The sequence below is a fragment of the Empidonax traillii genome, unplaced genomic scaffold (assembly GCF_003031625.1).
Source record: "Empidonax traillii isolate 1590-97213 ecotype Southwest subspecies unplaced genomic scaffold, ASM303162v1 scaffold60:size2069287, whole genome shotgun sequence".
In the NCBI taxonomy this organism is placed as follows: Eukaryota; Metazoa; Chordata; class Aves; order Passeriformes; family Tyrannidae; genus Empidonax; species Empidonax traillii.
Window position 1 is genome coordinate 1,939,869 of NW_020955253.1, and position 25,033 is coordinate 1,964,901.

At 35.0% G+C, this 25,033-nt stretch overlaps 1 protein-coding gene across 2 annotated transcripts in view; it reads right to left on the reverse strand.

The window, feature by feature from the left end:
- TENM3 (teneurin transmembrane protein 3) overlaps window positions 1-20,294 on the reverse strand; it is an 869,819-nt gene extending 849,525 nt beyond the window's left edge. For both annotated transcript variants that reach the window (XM_027879901.1, XM_027879899.1), the window contains exon 1: window positions 20,277-20,294. The gene's annotated coding sequence lies outside the window, so the exon portion shown is untranslated. The remainder of the gene's footprint in view (window positions 1-20,276) is intronic.
- Window positions 20,295-25,033: the final 4,739 nt, after the last annotated feature.

Below are 25,033 nucleotides of genomic sequence, written 5' to 3' on the forward strand. Positions count from 1 at the left end.
GAGAGAGATCTCATGCATATCAGTACAGGATTTAATAGTGCTTAATTAGTTTAGAAAACAGCTCATACAGTTGGATCAGCAGCACATATTTCACTGGTGGATTTAAAAATAGTGTTTGTAGAAGACAAAAACACTTTGCGTAGGTCATTCATTTTGCAATGAAAATTTCAACTACCACTCCTTACACTTGGACTTCTGCCTTGTTAAGTAAGCAATACAGTAATGACAGTTTGGTTACACCTTGTGTTATTATGGTCTATGTAGATTACTTCTTGTTTCATCATAAAACCAGCTCAGAGAGAACAAGAAAAGACATGAGACTTGAGAGGGGTCAATTGACGGGAGGATGATGTGAATTCTGAGGAACGGCACAAAGAATTCCATTCAGGAAAAAATCCCACAACCAAACAATACATTAACAGAATGGAGTCCCCCACCCCCAAGACCTAATTCTTCTCATTCTGTCATTCTTTTACTTGTGGCTTTCAGCTACAATGAAAAGGGATGGTAGGTGAACATAGAAAAAGGACTATGGAGCCCATGTGAGTATTCCACCTTCCTGCAGTCTTTGCTAGTTGATACTGTGATGAATACAATTTCAACACTAGATACCCTCAGTCCCCTAATAGGGACAGAAACTTTAAGAGAAATAAAACAGTGGAAAATATCCATAAACTTGTGACAAACTTCAGTCATTTCTCTGAAGAGCATGCACACCTGCGAAAAGGGAAACACCGTATCCATTTTTAAGAAGGGAAGAAAGGACAATCCTGGGAACTACTGACCTGTCAGCCCCACCTCTGTGCTTGGGAAGATTATGGAACAGGTCCTCCTGGAAGCTGTGCTAAGACACACGGAGGACCAGGAGGTGATTCAAGAAGCACAGCTTCTCCAAGGGCAAGTCCTGACTGACTGAAGTAGTGGCTTTCTATGATGAAGTACCTACATCAGTGGATAGATAAGGGAAGGATTACAGATGTCATTTATCTGCACTTCTGTAAAGCCTTTGACATGGTCCCCCAAAACATCCTTCTGTCCAAACTGGAGACTGATGGATTTGATGGGCAGACTGTTAGGTGGATGAGGAAAGGCTGAGAGAACTGGAATTGTTTAGCCTGAAAAAGAGAGGGCTTCAGGGTGACCTAATTGCAGCCTTCTAGCTCCTGAAGGGAACTTACAGAAAAGATGGCAGAAGACTATTTACATGGACATGTAGTGGCAGGACAAGGGGGAATGGGTTTAAATTGAAAGAGAGTAGGTTTAGATTAGATACTAGGAAAAAATTCTTTACTGTGAGGATGGTGAGGTAGTGGGACAGGTTGTCCAGGGAAGTTGTGGATACCCCATCCCCATCCCTGTAGCTGTTCAAGGTCAAGTTGGATGAGGCTCGAAGCAACCTGGTCTAGTAGAAGGTGTCCCTGCCCACAGCAAGGGTGTTGGAACCAGATGATCTTCAAGGTCCCCTTTGAACCCAAACCAGCACTAGAGCAGCTGTCTGGTTGTGATGTCAGATGAGACCTGTGAGGGTCCTAAAGCAACAAGGGCTAGTGCTGGACTCCCTGGTTGCCTTATCTGAGGCTCAAACCACAGGTGGGAGTATGGGGATGAGATGCTGAGGCAGCGCAAACACCCACAATATAGGTTGAAGTGGGATGTTGATTGATAGCACACAGCCAAAAAGGCCTTTAAAGAAGTCACCAAATACTACGGAGGAAGGAAAGGTAGGGAGATACAACAGAAGTAGAATGATTCTGTCTCAGTAGGATAGGCAAACGGTAAGATAGGAGCTGAAGTGGTGGTGACATTTCATTTTGTATGCCAAACCCTTAACAAACAGAAGAAGCAGATTAAAGAAAGTCATCTGTGGATACTGAAAGGGGAATCTTCTTTGTTTAAGTTGTGAGGCATAAACATGTGCCTCTCTGTAAGAATGTATGTGCAACTTCCTCAAAGAACATGCAGCATATACCTGTACATGTATTCACACAAACATACACATATATGAGATATAGAGTATACCTTGTTCTGTTAGTCTCTAGAAATATTAATATATAAGAACCAAGCAAATCAAGAGACTATCCAAAACTTCACAGAACATTTTAAAATAATTTTTATAATCTCTAGCTGTAAAGAAAAAAAAAAAGATTATTCCATGATGTGGGTTTTATTATCATAAGGGAATGGCAACTTATCGACGTTAGCTATAAGTAAATGTTCATTTTTCTAAATAACAGGTAATATAAGAGGTGCCTTAGAAGTAAAATGAAAACTCATAATCAGTGTTATTGATTTACTGATTTATGCACTTAAATATCTATTTATTCATAATTAAGACATTAGCAAGTTTTTAAACATATATAGTAGCATCTGTGCCTTGGCAAAATTAACTAAGAGATCTTTCATCTTTCAATTTTTAAAGAATGCACATCTGTGCAGACTCAAAGGAAAACTGACTCTACAGGACACAAAAGGAATTGCCACACAAAGGATGGCACAACAAGACTTCTGCTGTGTCTTTTATCCTCAGAAATAAATAAAGGTAATTTCAGATTAAGCCCTAGTCTTCACCTTTTATGAATTTGATGACATTTATGTTAAAAATCGCTCCTAAAGTTTTTTATTTGTTACTATAAACTTTATCAACACTGACAGGCTGACAACACAGCTGATGAAACATAATATGCCAAAAGAACTGCAGGTACCTGACTCACCGTGCCATAAACAGAAATTAGGGAAAATAAGAACTCTGCTTTAATTATACTTCTTTCAATGTATATATAATGTTAAAACTGATTATTTAGCTCTCAGTGGAAAAGGGTGAAGTTTGTGGGACAATAGGAATATTACTGGAACAAAAGTCTTATAAGGAGCAGCTGAGGTTGTTTAGCCTGGAGAAAAGGAGGCTGAGAGGAGACCTTATTGCTCTTTACAACTACCTGAAAAAAAGTTGTAGAAAAGGGAGGGTGTTAATCTTTTCTCCCAAGTGACAAGCATCAGAACAAGTGGAAGTCACCTCAAGTTCCATCACAGGAGGTTTAGATTGGATATAAGGAAAAATTTCTTCACTGAATAGTGGTCAAGCACTGCAACAGGCTGCCCAGGGAAGTGGTGGAGTAACCATCCCTGGAAGTGTTCAAGAAATATCTAGATGTGGTGCTTTGAAACATGGTTTAGTGGTGAAGATGTCAATTCTGGGTTAACGGTTGGACCTGGTGATCGTACAGGTTTTTTCCAACCTTAACAATCCCATCATTTTACAATTATTGTCTTGGCCACGGTGATGAAGTGCAGAGTTTATAATGAGCATACACTGATTTTTGGAATGTAAAGATAAACCAATCTGCATGAACAGTTACCGGATTGTGTATGGTATATACAGGGTAGATGGAGTGGTATTTTGGCATAGGGTTGAGACTAGTAAGCTTTTTTTACCCTTATGTGAATGCTATCATTATCTGCAAATGGCTGCACTGTGGCCAGGGTATGCAGAACTCTCCAGAAGGGCAGGCAGAGAGAGCCAAACCAGTCATAGCCAGCTGCACTTTAGTCAGTCAGACTCAGGTATTCACTACCCAGTAGGTAACTGTGGGGGAATTTGGCAAAGACTCCACAAGATAGTGGGAGAGGCCACCAAGTGCTGAGGTTAATGGCCAGGGACAAGGTGGGGGTATTGCTGAGAACTGAGATCTTAAATCTTCAGAGTTCCTAACAGCCGAACTCCAGGCTTCAAGGGTTTTATCTGAAGGTTTAGTAGATGAAAAAATCAATTATTTTACTTAAAATTTTAGGAGAAACCCCCTAGGTTTTAGACTACAGGGCTGTCCCTGTCATAATGCTGTAAGCAGTCAGGTAAGCTGGGGTGCTCTGGCTGACCAGAGCGAGTGCTGTCGTGTAAGCTGACAGGAAACCAGACAGATTGCCACTTGAAGCTTCCTACCTTTCTGCAGAAATATATAGGAACTGACATGCCTCCTTGAAGTATTTCATTTCTGATGAACGAGCACATGCATACCAAAAGATGGCTTTTCACTGAAAGCTGATTTCTTTAAAGTGTAAGATGTCATTTGGAAACAGTAAAGCATCTGCTGGGCAACAACATGCATAAGAAGCACATATAAGAGTTATGAGTAATTGTGGACAATTGAAAACAAAAGAGAGAAAAAACAGCTCAGAAAGTCAAGACATAAGCAACTTTCTGACTATTATTTTCCTATTGGAAAATCTTATTCTGTTATTACTCTCCCTTACCTCTTGTTTTGTGTCATAGAAACAATGAGGAGCTATTCCTATCAAGTCTTAAGTCAGTTTCCTTTTTTTTTTTTTTCATGAAAGACAGAAAGGGAAAGAATATAAGGACAAAAGCTGACTGACATTTAAACAGTATTTGCAATAGTACATGACAAGAAATGGAGAAAAAAAAGGTGAGCAAAAGTCAGACATGAGAATTTTTTAAAGAAGTTCAGAAAATATAGTAGGACATATGCCTTAATTGTTATTACATTTTTCAAAATTAAGAGTAAATGACATGAAGTAGGGAAAGAAAAATACGATAGTGGATAAAAAATGCAATGATCATTCAGTCAAGGTCAATAAATTGCACCTCTGAAAATTTGCTTTTCTATATCACTCCAAATGCACAGTGAAATCTGAGATCTAAATAAGACTGGGAACTGACGATAAAATCTTACACTACTGATTTATCTTCCATACTCCTTTGTTCTTCTTAATCATTAACAATGTAATATAAATTGCATCTGAGGAGGGGCTAGGTCTTTCTTCAATCTAGGGGGTTTTTTTGCACATCTCTGAGCAAACAATAATATGAGTGAGTATAACTTTAGAATGGAAACAAATCATGATATTTTACTGCTTTGTCTGTGTGACTGGGGGAAGCCCTGGGAAGTATTTGCAAGGCTAAAAACAGCTCTTGTGCTTGGAAGAACTTCATAAAACAGGTCCGTGACCTCTTCTGGCATCTCTAAAAGATCACTTTATGAGCTTCTTATTAAGTACATGCAGCTTGTAAATGTTCTCCAGTTACAGCAGTGTATGGTTTTGCTGGGAGATAGCAGGGGAAAAGTCAGAAGATTTCATACATGAGGCCATATCTAGTTCATATCCCTATAATATAAGACCCACTAAATGGGTTTCAGGCTGGTAAGGAAGAGTCTTATAGCAGTTTCGTGTCATATCTTTGTGTGTGATGACACAGTTAAAGAGCTTAAGGGATTTACAAAAGTAATAATTTTTTTAAATATCAATTTTACATTTTCATGAGAATGAAATTTTAAAATATCAGTTGGCAACTGGATTTTTTTGCAGGTATACCAAAAAACAAAGTTAGGATTTAATCACCTAATTCCCTTCTTCTCAAGTTCCTAGATTTATTTTACTGGGTTGGAGAAAATTATTTTTAAGCATCGTATAGCACAGCATTAAAGAATTTCAAAAGTCCCCCTCATGGAGGACATGCATTTAACAAAAGTAGAAACTGATTTCTTTTTTGTGGTGTTTTACAGTTTCAGAGAAGGTTGAAAATCGAGACCTGTTAATTTCTTCCTAATAACCATTACCCGAAGATGTGCTTCAGTGTTGACCATGTAACAACTGGAGGAAAAAATGTCCCCTTTGAACACAATACACTGTACATTTCCCTATCTACTATCTACTATCAACCAGCACTATTCAGTATCTGATGACGCAGTTCATGTATTCAGGTTTTATCCCCCTTAAAGCAAGGAAGCATCAGAATAGTGTGCTTTCAAAACATATGTGCTACTCACAAGTGGGACTTTGCTGACATGTTTGGATAAAACAAACCTGAAGAGCTTTTCACTTTCAGCATTAAGACACAACATTTTTATTTTAAATAATAAGGCATTAATGTTGAAGCAAGTTTTCCTAACAAGGAATTTCACCCACTGTAAAATCAGTCAGTTGATACAATATGGCTACCTGAACATCATCTGTTTGTAATATCTCTAAAGAAGAACTTAGAAACAGCAGTACTCCAACAGATCTTGAACTCTGCGTTTTAGTTTTCTTGAACTGGCAGTGGATATATGGTTCTCACTTCATTTTGGAACCTGATTAACTACATAGCTTTGAAGTCATAGCCAAGCTCTAGCCTAGTTGTCCTTCTAAACAAATTTCCTTGATAAAATTGTGTGCTTGTATTTTGGCTACTTGTTTCGTGGTGTTAGGATTGTAAAGATCACCACTAGGCTTTGAAACTTTGTATTCATCACTTAGGTTTGGGGTTTGTTTTTAATGGAATAATAATGGAATAAGGGGATGTACCTATCTACACTAGGGCTTCAGACAGCAGCCAGACCAAGTACTGCTCACCAGTCCCAGCTAGATGTACACCTAAAAGGTGAAACAAATAAAGAAAAAAAAAAAGAAAAAAAAAAAAAGAGCAAATAAAGAAAAACACCACCAAGCCTGCCCCAGCTACTGTTCTTAATTGTTTCCTGTGTGATGACTGAACAAATGGCTAGTCTGGATTTCTTCAGCCTTGAATTTCAAGAAGATAAAAATAGCCTAGAGAGCAGAAGACTAAGAGGAGACCTTAATGTGGTCTTAACATCATCACAAGGGGAAGTGGAGGGGCAAGTACCAATCCCTTCACTCAGGACCAGTGACAGGACTCGAAGAAACAGCATGAGGCTAAGTCAGGAGAGGTTTAGGCTGGATATCAGGAAAAGATTTTTCCCCACAACACCAAGCCTGAGAGAGTTCAAGAAGCATTTGGACAACAATCTTAAACACAACATATTTGACACAATGGACTTCTAGACAACATATTTTTCTAGAATTTACTAAAATTTTTTAATTATGATGGACAAAGACAAATTTTAAATCTTAGCAATTTTAAATAAAATGTCTTCCTTTCTGATATATGCCCGATATCATAAGATGGAAAAGTAAAAAAAAAAAAAAAAAGAAAAAAGAAAAAAAAAAAAGAGGGATTTTCTCCTCTACAAAGCTTTCTTTTAGTTTCTTAGATTTTTTCCAGACTATAATATTTACACACTAATCATAGAATACATTACATAGAAGACATTTCCTTTTATATATATTGGGTTTTTTCATTTCAAAATCAGTATGATTGCACACACACATTACGTTGCTATCCTTTATTTCTTTTCTTATAAAGGTTTAGTCAACATCCAAATTCACACCATGTTGCATAAAAGCCTACAAATCCTTTAACATCAAAGAGATAAAAAAAAAAAAAAAAGAATCTATCCAGAATTTGGAAGCCTCATCAATAATTTATTCTTGAAACTGGACAAGAAACATAAGGTAGTTTAAACAAAACTGAAAACATATTCTATAATCATTATTTTCCTGTGTTTTGGAAAAGGACATTATGGCATTCCTCTGACCAACAATATATTCTCGCTAACAAGGACAGTACAGCCTTAATGATCTGAAACTCGTTTATCTGGGAGAAATAAGATTCAGTCACACAAATGAATTGTTGATAAACTAGGGTCATTGAGCAAAAGATCCTGCAGAGTCTGTAAGATCCACAGGACAGAAACTCTCTCCTGCAGAGTCTTTCTTCTGAGAAACAAGTAAACTCTGCAGGCTCAAATATTTCTGTACACAATATTTTAAACACAAGAAAGCAGATGTACTGAAGCAGTCCCGATGGACACACCAAAGTTTGAGATAACTGTATGTTTTGTTTATCACACTTATGCAGCTAGATGTCTACTGTGTTTGGTTTGTTGATTATTTTTTTCTAATTAGCACTGCTAGTTCATTTATAGATTTAATTTTTCATTTCTTTAAGGATTCCTCCTATTTTTTTCACCACTTGAAAAATTCTCAGTTGTACTAGACTAATAGGCAAAGATCTAGAGTAAACTTTTTTTTGCAATGCTTTACTCCAAGAGGTAAAAAGAGGTAAGGATCAGCTACAGTCAGAATTTTTCTGTATTCCCTATTGACTTCTCTCTGTGTTCACTGTTTTTTTTACAAGGGCAGCAATATAACACTTCACCTGTGATAACAAGCAAAATGGCAGCAACATCTGCAAATGAATGAAAATGCTCTAGCAACATAAACAGTATATTACATTAGTGTACAATTGAAAAAATGTTCTACCTTAATAAGAATTATTTTGCTATAATTTCAAATTATTTAGTTTTTAGTGAAAATTGGAGAATTTTCCTGCAGGGGATATCAAAAGGTAGAACCATCTACTATTCTAATACCCTATAATAACCAAGATAAGTGAGATTTAACAACTCTGCAGGACTTAAGTTTATATCCTGCTTGGAAATTATAAAGTACAGTTGCAGGCAGCCCTCTCTTTTTCCCGTGGCTCCTATGAAAGAGTTGTGATGTTTATTACATACTGAGCCTTTTTAGCACAACACAGTGCATTTCTGATATTGTTGATCATGCATTTTAAGAATTATGTGTACTGAAAACATAAAGGACATTTTTTTGTTAGATCTAAATCAGTACCTACACACTAGGAAGCAAGAAGAAATAATTAAGGATGTTTTTCACATGTAGATTAATTAAAAGTGTCTTTAGGTAGAAAATATTTCAATTAAAATGGAAACTGACTGGAAATTTTTGAGCTTTTCTGGGCAAAATCTTTGCTCTTCATATGTGACCCATTAATTCATATCAACAGGAAAACATCTCCTGAAAAGACACTATTTCTAATATCCTTTTTTTTTTTTTTTTTTTTTTTTTTTTTTTTTTTTTTTTTTTTTTTTTTAATGAATGAAAATACTTTAGTGTGCCTCAAAGGAAGCTAAGGTAATCCAATGTATTTTAGACCTGCCTGAGAATAAGCTGTCTGTCCAGCTATTCAGGTGCCATCTTAGCTGCTGCAGGGAGCAGGCACGGCTTTGTCCCTACTTCTTCAGGCTACTCGTATTCCATTACGGAGCTGTGAAATCTGTTAGTTTAGTATAGGCTATCCTCTTTATCTTTCTTACTGGACCAGGACCTCAGCTTCTTCACAGGCATTTGGCACACGAAGAAGCAACAAATGGAAAAGTAAGAGAGCATTTGTAACAAAGCAAAATTGGCAGTTCCCAGCGCATTTAGACAAGCACTGATTGTCATACTGCAGACACATACATCCATGCTCTAATGACGTTTTTCAAAGCCAGAAATATTTTGGTCCATCTATCATTGGTCTGTCAAGGAGGAGCTCGATCTGGTGCATTTTATTCGAAAATGCATAACTGTGTATAATATATACTAGTACAAAAGTGGCATTAATTTTACAACAGTTCTTAACACTGACAAAGTTAAATATTGGCAGAAAATGCTACTTTTACCATTCTCAAGTGTTCCATATGATTTTTTTTTCTTTTAGTAAAGGGATAAAATATTAAAAAAAAATATTCTCAGACTCAATTAATTCATTCTGAGCGAATTCTGAGAGAATGTAGGAATGGAGTGCAATGGTTTTGGTAATTGTTTCCTTTTTGTTTATTTTCAAATATCTGAAATTGAAGAAAATAAACTACTCACTTTTCAGGATATTCAAGTAAAAGTATTTCAAAATGGAAAAAAATAGTCTGACAGGAAAGCTTCCCGTTTTCTAAAAATGGCAGCAACACAGGAAGCTATAAAAAACTGTATCCTGAGACAGTATAGACCAATGCTGTTCAGCAGTAGCTGACTCTTTGGGTTGAAATCAGTGGGAGTTATACTGTTTACTGTAATGTATCTATGATTTTACTCCTTTTTCATAGTAGTTGTTTTCTAAATTGCTAGTTGCATTCACTTATCAATTTTCTTTAAGTAGCACAGTATTTACAACAGCAGCATGAAGTAGCATGAATTGGGTTACCAACACTCTTTCGCACAGGACTGCATTTGCAGTTAATACACTAGTGACACATAATCACGCTGGGGTAGAGCTAACAATTTCACCAACATGGTTTCCCTCTGAAAAGGAGTCCTCTGATGTCCTAGAGACATACAGCCCTTCTGTTGGCTCAGAATCACTGGTAGAAGAAAATGATAAATTTCTAACTCAGCTGCATCCAAATGTAGAGAGAAGCAAGAGTGCTTGGACAGAAAGTCATTAAAGAGTGCCTTAGAAAACACACCATTAGCAGAACTTGGCTCGTAAGGTTGGATTGGTTTTAAGTAGAAGGGAACATAGGCACTAAGCCATAAGAGGTTTAACCCCTGACTAAAATATATGCCATTTCTATTTGTAAAAATTGTTTACTTTAAGTCTGAGCAGTTGTCTTGAAGCAACTGAACATATTTATAATATTTCTCTTTTCCTTTAGACCTGTTAATTATATTTTCAGTTTATGTCTTACAGTTTACTGGAAATGTCTCTTGATAAAGAGTTTCTTCTGTATTTAAAAAAATAATTGTATGTACTAAGATAATACATATGGTAAGCAATTCACAGAATCATTTAGGTTGGAAAAGACCTCTAAGATCACCAAACCCAGCCATTAACCCAGCACTGCCAAGTCCACCACTAAACTATGTCCCTAAGCAGCACATCTTCATGTCTTTTAAATACCTCTAGAGATGGTGCTTCCACTGCTTCCCTGGGCAGCCTGTTCCAATGCTTGACAACCATTTTGGTAAGGAAACTTTCCCTGATACCCAGACTAAACTTTTTGTGGCACAACTTGAGGCCAAAACTGTCTTTTGGTCCTATCCCTTGTTACTTGAGAGAAGATACTACCTTGTTATAACTTTCTTGCAGGGACTTGGAGACAGCAATAATGTTCCCCCTGAAACTCCATTTCTCCAAGCTAAACCCCAGCTGCCTCAGCGACTCTTCATCACATTTTTGCTTATGACCCTCCACCAGTTTTGTTGTTGTTCTTTGGAAATGTTCCAGCACATCTGAATCATAGTTGTGATCAATTTACAAGTGCCTATATTTCTGGAGATTACTAAGTTTTGCTTTGAAGTATAAGTAGATTGATCAAAACTAAAACAAATTATTAAAGTCTTAGGCAAAAGAGTGAATCATAAAGAAGAATCTAATATACAAACCAGGAAATATATTTTGTAGAGCTTCAGATTACGTTATCTAGATAAACTACTAGCATCCCTGCAAAGTTTAGTGCTGGCAGAGATTTGCAGTGGTGCTGACAATGCTTTACAAAATTAATTTGCTACTGCTCTCGAAAACTATTTGTTGTAAATGACCTTTACTGCTGAAGATGAAGACAAAGAAAGGACAAGAGGAAAAATGTGGAAATCAAAACTAAGGTCAAATAAAACCTGCTGAGCATCACACTTTCAAGCCCGCGATAGGCAGAGATAGGCTTTGTAGAGATCAGTATATAGCTACATTAATCTAAGTATGGGATTAGATGGGCCTGATAATTGTTCTAGACCTGAAAATTTGTTAAAGAAGATAATCAAGCAGATTTACATGTAATGAAAGTTTTATGTGAATGAAAGTTTTATATCTCTACAGTCTTTCTATTTAAACTTGAATATATATGATTAGAGATATTGAAATTTTCCCCTTTATCTACAGAGTTTGTGCATGTAAACCATCAACAAATATAAGAACACTGGCACTCATTTCTAAAAAACTTTCAGTCATTTGCAGTAAGACAATATAATAATATAAGTGCTTGTTTTTCCAGCTCATACATAATAAGGTATATAAGATCATTTTCAATCACAGTTCACTGGAGTTAAGTTTAAAGGATAATATCGAAGTCAAGCTGTCTTCACAATTAACTAGGCATTAAATACAAATGTAGTCTGACATATATTGAGTTGAATATGTGCAAATAAACCCTTGAAGGTAAATGAGAACAGGCTTAATAAAAATTAAAAGCATAGTCTCTGTGAAGGTGTACACTCAGCAATGTGCATTATTACATCTCAGTTGCTATTTTAGAGCAAGAAAAATTGCACCAAGCTTGTGACGCTGCAAAGGAGATTCAGTTAGAAGGCATTTTTTTTAACTGATGCCAACATTTAAGGAATTTTAGCAAATTACTTAGGTCATAGTTTACAGCAAGTTGTGGTATAGTAATTTATCTTCAGGAACATGCAGGAAAACAGTTTCAGACAATTGTTGGATATTTTCTGGGAAAAAAAGAACACTGTATAGAAAGTCATCCTTTGAGGTACTATATTTTTTTCAGATCCTCATCAAGAATAAGATGAAACAGGTTAACTGCTCCCTGCGGCTGAAGTAACTTAAACCTAAAGTCCACTATGTATGTGTTTAACTTTGTAAGAAATAAGTTTCCCACTGTATTTGTCTCTTCTATTACAATTACTGAGCAGAAGTGTCAACAGAATCCAGAATCACTAAAAAAGGGGAGAAATTCCAAGAAGACAGTTCTTTCTACACCCAGCTAATTATCTACATATTGTGCACATTAATGCAACTGTATTATAAAAGAAATTAAACTGAAATCATTAACTTTTTCAAGGCAGGGAATTTTACTTTGATTATGTGGTCTCATCACTTTAGTTTTTCCTATTTGCTCTCACATTTTAGTGACTGGATAAAATACTATTCGTAAGATATAACAGAATCTCCCTCATCTGTTTAATCTACTTCCTTATTTCCGGCCTCTCAGAAGAAAAGAAGGTATTTCCTGATCATTAAATTTCATCAATTTTCTCTTTATCCTCTGACATCTGGCTTAGAGGGCAATACAGAAAATTATGTAAGTTATTACCATGCACTAACTATATGTATGCATACATCTCTTAAGAGACCTTCAGTTTGTCCTAAGCACCTTTAATTCAGCAGAAAGCTTTTTAAACTATAATAAAGACAAATCTAACTGGAAAGAAGGGTTTCTGTTGTTCTTGTTTGGGGTTTTTTGTTTGGTTTCTTAGGGGTTGTTTTGTTTGTTTCCTTGTTTTGTCTCTAGAAAAATTTTATTATAAACCCAGTAATCTTTCTTTGAAATGTTTTACTTTTCCTTTGATAGTTCTGAAAACAGACTTAGCTTGGTGAGTGAACTTCTGGGTCTAATTTAATTATGTTGTGAATTTGTGTGAAAGTTTTCTAGGGTATGAAATGAAACTGTTTTTAAAGCAATCTCAACAGGGGAAGCATGAAAGAATGATGAACATCAGAAATGAGGTTGCTGTGAGGTTTGCAAACTGTCTGCAAGAAAACTTTTCTACATTATTTTCTTTCTACTGCAAAAATCTCATACATGCCTCTACTTAGCACATGAAAGAAGAAGAAGAAAAAAATGAACTTAGCTGGGGGATTCAAAACAAAACAATACTGTAGCTCCGACCATTTGTTTTGTACCTTAGTCTGAAACAGAGGCAGCTTGAAGACTAATGACTGCTGCAAGCTTGAAACCTCTGGGTAGCTTTACTTTTTCCAGTGTTTCCACAGGGTAGACTCCACTCCACAGTACTTCTAAAAAAGGGCTACGCCTGAACACACAACTATGCATTAAGCAAGGGGTGATAGAGTAGCATCTCATGCCTTGGATGCATCTTGAAGTATCTGTTTCAGCTGAATCCTAATAATTTCAGATGCAAATGCATCATTTGAAACAAAAAACAGTAACCAAGTATGAATACTGCTAACCTGAGGAAGCTGGTGGTATTTTCTAGGTCATATATGTAGTCACTAAATTTATTTCATAGGTTAAAAATTTTGATACACCTTTTTATTTCCAAAACACGATAGCAGATAAGCTAAACATAAGTATAAGGAAATGCCTTTCAGCTGTAATTTGAATTCTACTGTACCCATAATTCAAGACACCTTACCTCATTAACGTAATAGTAACAATTTGATAATGACCGAGGGCTTGAATTTGTACTGTTGTAACAGTTTTGTAGTGGGGCAATTTGATACCAAGTGAAATATTTGCTCTCATAGTCTCTCCTGGTGAGAAACATAAATGAAAAAAACAGGAAAGAACCATAGCCATTCACAGATCACTTCTACCATTACCTCTACTGAAAATGTTTATCATACATAACCGTATGTTTCCAAAACAATTCTTAAATTTTCAAAACAGGAAAATCACCAGAGTAGTTAAACACAGGAAATATGCTGCTTTTGATTCAGAATATTCACAGATAAGAGTACTCTATCTCACTTTTTAAGATAGATGGCTTTAGACACTGTGTTGAGGAACTGAAATGTCATATGGATGACACTGGTGACAATAACAGGAATAATCTCTCTCCTCTGACCCAAATAGTGAAATGATTTACTCTTTCTGGAAAAACACAATAGAACACTGCAAAATCATACAAGAGTCAAGAGTCACTTTAAGCTGAATTGAAACAGGACTTCCAAATCTCAGTTTTCATTCAAAGAGGAAATTTAATCTGCAGCTTTTATAATTGTAAGAACTTTGAAAATATAAGAGATTACAATTCATCACAATACATTGCTCTACCTGTAAATATCTAGGGATATTTAACTATAATGCTCCATATATTTCTGTGGTCCTGTAACTGACTTCTCGTTGACATCTAAATATCAGAATGCACTGATCACTTTTAATAGAAGCACTTTAATACGACTGGTGGATCCATCAGCATACAATAAGATAGGTTCAGAAGTTCAGTTTACTTAATTAAGACTTTAAAGAGTAGTGGGAAAAATAAATAAGACTACAATTTTGCCCCCAAACCCAGAAATTACATCTAGTAAATTCCAGTTTGGCACAAATACACGACTCTTGAAACACACAAATCAAGAAGCAAATCTACACTTCTTGTGTACTTCTTGTTCTATCTTTCACTTCCTCCAGTTTCTTCCACTGAGATTCTACATCAAGATTTCTTCTAAAATGCAATTATCATTATATGAAACCACTACACCATAGGCTAAAAATTAGCATAGGCATAAAATATGTACAATTATTTATTTTAAAAATACAAAATTACATACAACTTAAAAGGATAAGGTGTCAGGTAAGACAATCTATATTAGGATGCACCATATAAAAAATATAGATCTGCTGTGATATATAACAATTTCTATTTGACCACAGGTATGATTAAATAACATTGTTTGTATGTAGAAATATAGCGATAGGCCTTGCCAGAACAAATAAAAAATAAAGCACTTTCATCCAGAATCACAGTTGAAATACAACAGAGCTTAATTTCATATATCAGCACTTTTCATAACAATATAAATGTTTTTGAGATTACAATACTGTCTTTCAATTCCTCCCCCCCCTCCCCCCGAGAAGACTCTACTGGCAATTGTGAATGTATTTTGTAAGAAATATAATTTGATTTGCTACAGTGCAAGGTCAATTAAATTTATGTCTTGCATCATATAAGTATAGCAGGTTTTGGGGGGAACATTATGTAGCCATTTATTAAAAACAATAAAGTCTGTTTTCATTTTTGAAAAGAATTACTATTTAGAGAAATGTCAGAAAGGAAGATAAACATTTTTATATATGATAGACATGTGCTAACTTGTGAAAGATAATTTGAGTAGTCAGCAAATCCCTACTGGCACAAACGTGAGGAGATACTGGCCAGAAAAATCTGTCTGGTTTTCAGAATGTGTAACACTTCTCTTAGAGAAATAAAAGGGTCTCTCACTAAAATCTTAGCTGTCACATTACCATTAAATCAGTGCCTGCTAGCAAGCATGTTAAAAGGTTGTTAAAGGTTTTCATTGTAAATACTATTTTTCTGAGAGTTTAAACAACACTAGCAGGAAGGGGCTCTGGGCTAAGTGTGTTGTATTGCATATCTCTTAGACAGTGTGTCTTCAGGCACCTATTTTTTAATTCCTTTTCTGAGATAGGTCCTAATCTTGAAAAGCAAAGCTTAAATGAAAGCAATGGGACAGAATCCTTAAGAATGTTTAAGCACTGGGCACACAAGGTGCAACTTGCAATCTTATCCTCCTTGCTGGGATCTCAGTCAGAATATGGTTTCTTAAAATCCCTTTAAATTGAATTGATTCAAGACAAGCACATTTTTAAGACATTTTATTTGGGTTAATAGCTGATTTCATATATTTCCATTAGAAAACTCTTTATGAGTATTCCCACATAGGCATTTCTCCATCTTTCTATTGTAAAAGAACCAGATGCACCATTGATAGACTCATCTAACTGAATTATTCCCATTGTCCCCAAGAATAGCTCCAGAACAGCCACCATAGAAACATAACCATCAGTATCAGTCATGAACGAAGTCACAAAAATTGAGAGAAAAATGCACCAATTAAACAAATGTTAATGGAGTGACATCCAAAAAGAAGAGGTATGGAAACAAGAGGAGCAAAAACTGAATATCTTCTGAAAATAAAAGAAATAGCATTGTCTGAAAAAATACAGATTAACATGTCATATTAAAAAGGAAAAGCCACTCATTACCTATGCCACCATACCAGAAAGGTAGAAGTAAGCCTAAGCTACACTTTCTTTGTGCCGCTAAGTAAGCATTAGTACAAATCACATAGAATATGCCTCCAAAGTACGCATGAAATATAATAAATTATATTTTTCCTAAAGAATGGCATTTTTAAACAAGAAATTTAAATGCCATTAATTTTGTCATTAAAATTTTAAACTATTTGCCACCTCTGGAGACATTCAGAAATAGAATTCATCCTTTGCAAGAAATGAGAAAATAGTATTTGACAGAAATAGTTAAATAGTGTACCATCTAATTAGCAAAAATAGAAGGAAAGATTTGAACATTGACCAACTCTATGTTGGTCTCATATCTACAAGAACTTAGAGTCAACATCTCCCTTTCATTTCAACCATAGCTGTTGGAGTTCAGTGTCTCAGCAAACAGGGTCATAAGTCCCTAACAGTAACTGGAGGTAAATACTTTGGATCATTATTTATAAGAAAAAAAAGACTTCTAATGGCGTGTTGTGGAATAATGGTAAGGTAGGCAGGACTGTTCTTAACTAAGCCTATTAGAAAGAACTAGTGGAAGACTTCCATAGAGCCTAAGATCAGATCTGAACAGAAAAGAGCTTCATGACAATGAAACCTTGTAGGTATACAACAATAGCAAAAGTAGGACTAAGAACATGCTTCTCTGGTTTACTTTAGGAAACCAAGCCTTCAACATGTTACTTTAAACATTATGTACCTGAGCATAACTAGATCTGATTTTGATCTATTTAAAATTTAATGCTGCAGTCTCCTCTATACATGAATGTATAGACATGCAGTCTCCTCTATGAATTAATTTTTCCAGAGAAAGGGAGAAAGATACTTTAACAATGGAAAGACAGAAAAGATTGTAATACAAAAAAGGACAAAAATTTCATTAACATTTTGTAAGTGGCAACTGCTGAGTTCAATAAGAAGCAATGTTGGTAGTGAGTTGCTACTTTAATTAAAAACATTGTCTTCCTTATTAATAAATTAATTGAAAAACCCCCACAAATTTACAGAACAAAGCAGGCAAATTCAGTATGTAGTGTACAAAATCATTTGTTTTATAATTTTATCTTTCTGAACTAATCAAAGACCTTTCCTAAAATGTAGGGTGGTTCCAAATAGTTTATGATTTTTTCTCTCACAGGGGCATCTATTTAATAACTATTAAAATCTGTTCTATTCCGTTTTATCCACTACTCTGTTCCAAAAATTTAATTAATTTTAATGTGAAAACATAAATAAGAATACCTAGCATTCATGTAATCTGTAAAGTTCAACAGGAAAGGAAACAATAAAGAGGTGTAGAGATTAAGTAATATGCTCAAGGTCAAATATATCAGCAGAAGAGAAGTCAGAAGTTCATGGATTAGCTGAATTCTTATTAATTAGCATTACATTGACATATTTTGTAAAACTACAGGTAAAGATTGCTTGCTGTGTAATAATGTATCCTAATAACTCTCAGTGGGAACATCCACTTGAAGGAGAAAGGAAGTGATGAGAATGTGAATAGTAACAAATCATTAGAAAGACAGTATTCACTCAAGAGTCGTAAGATAATTCACAAACGAAACGGCTTATTGACTACTGAAGTCTAAAGGTACTGAGATCTGGAAGATGTAAATTGCAGTGAAAATAAATTTGAATGAAAAGTTAAATAGCAGATATAAAAAAAGACAGTCTGTCTTTTGACAGACTTTAATATACTGAAGTCCATATTGGTCAAGTTAGTATAAACTATAATACTAAACTCAAGAGTGGACTTTTGCAAAGACCTTTTCTAGGGCCTGTGTTGTTCAACATTCATAAATTATCCGGGATAAGGGGATGAGAGTTGATGAGAAAAGTTCCTGATCAGAGTTATTTGTGTTAGCCAGGACAAGGACAGAGCGTAGAATTTCAGAAATTCTGTGCTCACAAGCCTGAGTGACAGGGAAATACAATGGCAGAATAAATGTAAATAAATGTAAAGTGATGCACAAGAGGGGTGAGGGAGGGTGGGAAATTTAAGTGAGCTTGGAGTTGACAGTCACTGTGGAGAAATGAGCCCATACTTGCATAACTGTTCAATATCAGTATTCATTAAGAAACTAAGAAGGAAAAGCTAAGGGAGTAATTTTTAAATAGTATAGAAGTAAGAACTTCTCTCACTTTGAAAGTCACCTGTAGCATGCTAAATCCAAAACAGGGCACCAAAGTTGAACAACACCTTCTGTACAGAGAGCAGAGTAGGATACTTCTCTTGAAAAGGTTTCCAAACAAGGATTTATATGAGGCTCACAAATCACTGGTGGAGTTCAGGGAAAGGACCATTTACAGCCCAGTAAATCCAATGGAATATAGATTCAAATTAAGATAGAAGAAATCACATTCAGAACAAAAAAAAGTGTAGTTCTTGATACGCAAAATGAAGAGGGTAGTAGACCTGTGCAACTTGTTAGAAAGGTATCTATTCTAAGATTTAAATAGGTTTATGGGAATAAATTAATGGAATAAAAATGAAAAAATCTTAATCTTTAGAAACTATATATATCTGACAAAATTTCATCAGCTAGAAGTGCTGGAAGGTGGTTAATTTTGTTCTTACTTTTCTCTGGATATATATTTATAATCAGTGCCCAGAGAGAGGATGCTGTCCAGATAATTCTTATCCTAATCTGATGTGACCATTCTTGTTTTGCTATGTTTCCCCTAGTCGTTATTTTTATGCAGTTCCCTGAAGTGGGCATGGATGCCTTTAGGACACCTAATTGTGTGGATGTGTGATACACAGAAAATACTCCATTCTCAATTTTGGATTACTCTTGTAGGAGTAGAAAGGAAGAACAATCATAAAATGTAAGTGCTATTGCACTTCACTTGCAATGCTAGTATCTTATAAGTGAATCAGTAGAAAAGTGCAAACATGGAATCTCTCTGAAAAGTTAACAAGTCGTCCAGTGTGAATTGCCCTTTGCCATAGAAGAATATCTTTTGGCAACAATTGGAATACCAATGAGATTAACCATACTTCCTCTAAAGCTTTTCAAATGAAACAACATGGCTTCATCATAGCAATTGAGTAGTAACACTTCATTTAATATGCACATTAATTATTGCTGAATTATAATGGAGTGCCTAAAAAGATGTATAATGTTCACATTAATACTAAATGAATTCATTATGATCAGTGTAATTACAATGAATACTAACTAAATTAATGGCAGCTAGACATGCTAGAAAAAGTGTTACCCATTTACTTAACATGTTCCAAACAGAATATATTTTGTTAATGCAGTTGCAAGAATAGCGTGAATAGTTTGAATAGTAGTGTGAAACAGAGTGTTTAGCAGAGATTTTTTAGTATTGTTGAACAACAAATGATTTTACTGTATGTTGGGTTTATATATAAATGTATATCTATATACACATAACATGAAAGCATTGAATGAAATATAAATAAAGCTTCAAGTCAATCTGGTTATTCTGTTTGTATTTAGTTTCAATTTTATATATACAAGAATAAAATTCTAGATGCACAGTTAGGAAAATAGGAAGTCAGGGAACAGACTACACATACTGCTGTGTCCCAGTTTTTCACTCCAGTATTCATTCTGTTGTGCACTCTACAGATCAACCATGTTCTAAGCAAAGCCTGATGTCAGGTGGTATGTTTAGCATGCTTCTGCATTTATATTTCTTGACCTGTTGGCCTAAGCCTTACATAAACTATTCTTGCCGATGGCAAAAGAAATCTGGCTTGGGGATTGTATCTGTAGCCACATGCCAGATGTCTCACGGGCTCTCACAGAGCATTAATTGTGCACCAGTTTTCAAGGAAGAACATAGTTTTATCCATGAGATAAATTTTTAGCAGATTCAGAAGAATAAAATGTGAAGCCTAATTCAACAGGAGAAACAAAAAGAATTACTTACAATGCTCTTTTCAATCAATGAAGCGCAATTTTGCTGCCATCTGTGAAAACAAACAAAGCAAAAGAAATAAAATTTCACATAAGTCACAGAATTATAGAAATTTTATGTACAAGTTAACAGAGTATAATTAGATGGTATATTACTAATAGGCAGCTAAATATGATTACACTTCTTCCTCTACTTTGATTCAACACTGATTCAAAGGCAACTTCATCAGCTGAATTCCTTCTTTTGCATTCACACATCTAATACAGCATAAACTTAAAAAACACTCATTGCTTTTTTCAAAAAGAAAAGTCAGTGGATTAGTAGGGCAAACAAGGATTGAAAATGCTTCCAAACCCTTGACAAAGCATCAAAACACAGCTTGATTCTTTGTTCACACAATAGAAGATAAAAAGAGAAAAGTATCATCCTTTAACTTTTCTTGTATTGTATTTCAGAGGAAGATGAACTGTAGCCTTCCGGCAATCGCTAATGCAGTGTTTGTATTCTGTGTTGAGATTATCCACTTGGGTGCTGCACTGAAGCTGCCTGGGCTATTTTGACACTGCATCCAGATGCTCCAATTTTGCTTCAGTGACTCAGAGCAGAGCCAAAATGCCTTAAAGCAATGTTCAAAGGGTTAGGTCTTGATGAACAATTAAAGTACTCAGAAGTGTTTCTGAACATCTCTGACTGAAGTGACTTAAGTGGCCTTAGTGTGACATCCAGGCAGGGAATATGTATTAGAAAGATTCAGTTCTATGCTTCAGGTGAATGTGGATTTTGCCCCATTTTTATAGGAAAAGTAAAAACAAAGTGCAAGGACAAAAGAAAAATACTCCATGGTTTTAACTGCAGTATACCAGTTCTATAAAGACTGAACAGTTGTCTGCTTTATATAAACCACTTTAAAAGGTCTAGTTAGAAATATTTTATTAAAGTTGCACCTTTTTTGAGACTTAAATAATTTACTGGTTGAGTAAATTTTTTTTCCACTTTTTTTTTCCTTTTTTTTTTTTTGATATTTAAATGAATGGACATCCTGTAGAATCTAAGCAGTTTCACATAAATTAAACATCTATGTACTTCAGTAGCCCACAAAAGAAAACTTAGCTAACTCAAACACCGAATGTTATTATTTCTACTGCTAAATATTTATGGGATAGGAAAATAATTTTGGAAAGTGTCCTTCATTTAATTGGAGATTACCTTCATCTACTAAATACTACAAAAGCAGATAAGGCGCCATCAGGTTTGACTCAGCCAGAGAGACCCTGAAGCAAAATAGTAGAGGCAACTGATCATCTAATGCTTAGACTAATAATACATTTTTTTTAAACTTTCTTATTAATTAAGAACAAAGAATTTTCATTTTATATGTGCTCAGCATAAATTTATTGCGAAGAAAGCATGTTTTAGCTATATCATTTATGATTTCATATTTTTCATTCTTAGATTTTGCTTGGTATTGGGAAAAATAAGCCTGGAAAGGTATCCATGTTCGCAAGTTTCAGTTTGGGATTTTTTTAAGTTAGGGTTTTTTTAAAGGTCTGGAGCAATAATTTTAGTCTTCTGATACATGATGAAGTAAGAAAACAATTTCAGGTGGCAAGTGTCATTGAAGAAGCTTTTACCTGAATATGTGCAGGATTTAAGCTGGAGGAGACAGATTTGATACAGAATACATACTGTGTATGAGGTGGGAGTTAACTGTGGAAAATCTGGAGAGAGACATGCTGAGATAACTAAGGGATGTCTTTAAAGATTTTTTGTAAAAAAAAAAAAATCACTGCAAAAATTCACTTTATGATTCCTCCAGCACCTTCTATTCCCTGTTTCTGTTAACGTTGCATCTTATTACTGATGCCAGTTAGCTCAAGTGCTGCGATGATTGGGCAGGACAGAAGAAGCACACCCCAGGTTTGCCTGCCCTGATGATTTCATGGTCGGTTTACAGGTTTCATCAAACCCTACATGCAGTGTAGAAGTTGTCCATGTACTAAAACTTCATACTCCCATTTGCTTTGTATGAGTGGATTATCACTTTAAAGATTTATATATTGGATGCTTGTTTGAATACCACTAAATTTATTTTTTCTTTTTTTGTTAAATCCATAAAGTACGAGAAGATTCTTAGATACAAAACACAACATGTATAAGATTTACTATTAAAATAATGTATTACAGTTTTTTAATATGCTGTTTAAATCTAAGAATTTGGGAGTGGGAAGAAAGAAATAAAGACCAATTATTTGCATTTTATGACTGCTTTCACCTCTGTAGTTCAGAAAGCATTTTCAGTCTTAAAAATAAAACATTGGCTGAAATATCCTGATTTCTCAGAATGGAAACTAGTTTTAGTTTTATGGACTAAGAAAGTCCAGTATTATTGAGAAAGACAGATGATTGTTTAAAAATAGAATTCAGCATGTTTTGTTAGCAATAGCTTTTGCTTGAACAATGAACTATAAGAATCCAATGCATTAATCTTTTTGCAAAAGGGTCAACAAACAAAAAAATACAAGTTAGTAAATACACCTGACTCTTCCAGAGACGATGTTGCTTTCTTTGGATGTTCTGATTAGAAGTCTTCTAGAAAAATGCATTCTTTTCTGAGAACTGGCACATATGAACAACTCTGGGTTCAAGTATATTTTCTATCAGCATTTAATAAAAAAGCACCAGCAACAATGAAATCTATTAGATATTTCCAAATAGTCTTCTGATTTAAAGTGAGAACATCAGGGCTACCTAAATAACTGCTATGGTATAACTGCCTTTCATAGCAGATCTAGATTTCTAGGGCATTTAATGTGCATAGACTATTCCCTTCCCCATGAAATGCACAGTGGATCTCTTTGAATATGTGAAATAAGAAAAGGAAATAATTTCTTCGTTTTCCTGAGTAAACTTCAGAGAAGGAGAGGTGAAGAAAATTAGTCATGAAGGTTTAGGAAGCTTGACTTGATTATTTGGATTGTGTCTTGATCTTTCTATTGTATATCTCTTGGAAAAGGAAGTGCATGTTATGTTCTTGACCACTTATTCACTGATATAAAGTAAAAGATAGCTTGGGAAACCAAGACTAAAACCAAGCTCTTTTTCTAGTTAGGGAATGGCCTAACTTACCATTCTTCTCCTTTACTGCAACTATACAGGAGGGGAAAATCATCCACTAAATTAAGACTGCACTTTATTTTGGCTTTTCCTTAAATTCTTTGGTAAGGTAAGAGATAGACAAAAATTATTCAGATTTCATAAATAGGCAGTGCTGTTTTTGTATCAGTCTTTGTGTCTGAATTGAAATAAGCATTCATGTAGCTAGGAAGTCCTACTACACTTTCTTAACTAAGCACACCAGTTCAGTACAGGTTCTTGAATTAAGAAGTGTTAGGAAATGCAGAATTATATGCAGTAGGAGTTTATGTATTAATGGTTTTTCAGTTAGATGCTTTAACAAAAGGGGTATTGAAAAAAGTCAGTCATCTCCCTCCTCTACCCCTCCCCCCAATTTAATTAAAATTATGCATTTGTTGAATAAATAAAATCATATTTTGATTTCATTTGGAACTGAAAGAAATATTCAAGAAATATTTAGGAACAAAAAGCATGGAGAAGACTTATCCTTCAACATTCCTAAAAGTAGCATTTTTATGCAATCATTAATCTGTATACTTGCCAGAGACATAGGCAACTTTGCAGAACTTATTTAAACACAAAACTAAAGAACTGGAAATGAAAGATTAGGTTTACACACTCTTTGTAAATCATTCATGGAAGTAAAGAGAATCCCCCCTCTCTTCACTTATTCAATAGCTCTGTGGTTAGGGCCTCATCTGATATACAATGTGGGACAATCAGGTTCAAGACCTTGTCTGCACATTCTTGAACCCACATTTTTACTTTCCCAAAAGAGATCTTAAACCAGTGAGAAATCTATAATTGGCTTCTCTCAATCCCCATGGAAAAATCTGTTCTGCATGGATTATTTAAATACTGAGTCAAAGAGAGAGAATGACTCTTTGGTCTGGTGGTTAAAGAATTCACTTGGGAGGCACACAGCTAGGTCAAAGTAGCAGTTCAAATAGCTCAGGTGAGAGCATACTGCTTCAGAATATCCATTGGCTTGGTGCTTCCCCTGGAAGACAGAAAATAAAGGTTTATATCTCAGTCAGGGGAAGTAGTTGAAACCTAGTCTCCTATACATGGGAGTTACTGCATTAAAAAACATATGGATCTTCAGCTTTGTGGGGGTAGAGGTGAGTGGGTGGAGAGGGGAAGACGAAGAAGAGAAACAGCTGCTATTTCTTTGCTGCTAGTTTTGTGAATCTATTCCTTGTTCAAAATGAGAAATATAAAGCCATTACAAATTCAGTCTGAGTTTTAACAACACTTACATTGACTGGTTTTTTAATTTTTAGCCACCAGTTTATTTGCTAGAAACATATTCAGATATTTAACACAAAAACACATTTTCCTACATGCAGGCTAAGATTAGACTCACAATTTAAGACTGGATTAAATTTTTTTGCATGTATGAAACTGTGCTATATATAGTGTATATATGTGTGTGTGTGTATACACAATAATCCTTGTGGAGCTAGGATTGACTGCCATTTAAGAACTAGTTTATGAATCAAACTGTTAGATTCTGGAAAGTGAGAGGGAAATATTACAGAAGCAGCTCTATTAAGTTAACATTTCAAATTGTACAGGGTGCAGTCATACTTTTTAGCAGGAAAGGACACAACACAAATTCAGTAATAATTATT